The sequence below is a fragment of the Suricata suricatta genome, chromosome 6, assembly GCF_006229205.1.
Source record: "Suricata suricatta isolate VVHF042 chromosome 6, meerkat_22Aug2017_6uvM2_HiC, whole genome shotgun sequence".
NCBI lineage: Eukaryota > Metazoa > Chordata > Mammalia > Carnivora > Herpestidae > Suricata > Suricata suricatta.
In genome coordinates, this window is record NC_043705.1 from 1,365,025 (window position 1) to 1,366,067 (window position 1,043).

Below are 1,043 nucleotides of genomic sequence, written 5' to 3' on the forward strand. Positions count from 1 at the left end.
CCCTGGGGGCAGCGCGCGCAGAAGCCCGCTGTTTTCCTCCCTGACGTGTTTTGCACTCTCACAGGGAGTCCCAGTAAGTTTAGAAGAGGGCAGCGCCGCTCGTGAGCACGAAGAGCGGCCGTGGGCGCCGCCCGAGTTACAGCCCGCCCCACCGCCGTGCGTGCCGCGTGGCGCCTGCCGCCGCTGCTCCCCGAGCGGGGGCGCCGCGCCCCCCTCCCGGGTCCCGGGAGGAACTTCTGGCGGAGGATGATGCTTCCAGGTTCACTGGCGTCAGGAATCAGCATTTCCATCACACGCCATTCTGGTGTCTCAAAAACAAAAACAAAAAAACTCAGGGTCTCGTGTTCACTGCCTTAAACCTTTTTTTTTTTTTAAGATTCTGGTGGGTTTTTTTTTTTCTAACTTTATTTTGAGAGAGTATACAAGTACAGGAGGGGCAGAGAGAGAGAGAATCTCCCCCACTGTCAGCACAGAGCCGGTGCGGGGCTTAAACTCACAAACCTATGAGATGGTGACCTTAGCTAAAGTCAGACACTTAAGGGACTGAGCCCCCAGGCGCCCCCTTTCCATGCTTTCTTAAATGGAAAGCAAAGAAATACATTTTACATCGTATTTGTGTGTGTGCATAAAACAAGAACACATTTCACAGAATACCCTGACCCAGCTCCATCGTCAGCACTACGTCACTTGTCCTAAAAGTTGAAACACAAGAAATTCCTTACATTTTCTTCCCTCCTCAGTCGGTCTTCTTTTTTTTATGTTTAATTATTAAGTTTTCATTTTAATTCCAGAATAATTAACATATGGTGTTATAGTAGTTATGGTGTACAATATTTCAAAAATTCTAGACATTAATTGGTGTTCATCATAAGTACCATGCTCTTTAGTCCTAACTACCCTCCTCCATGCTGGTAACTATTAGTTTGTTTTTTTTTTTTTTTTAATAGTTTATTGTCAAGTTGGTTTCCATATAACACCCAGTGCTCTTCCCCACAAGGCCCCTCCTTCATGACCACCACCTCCCTTCCCCCCCCCCCCCATCC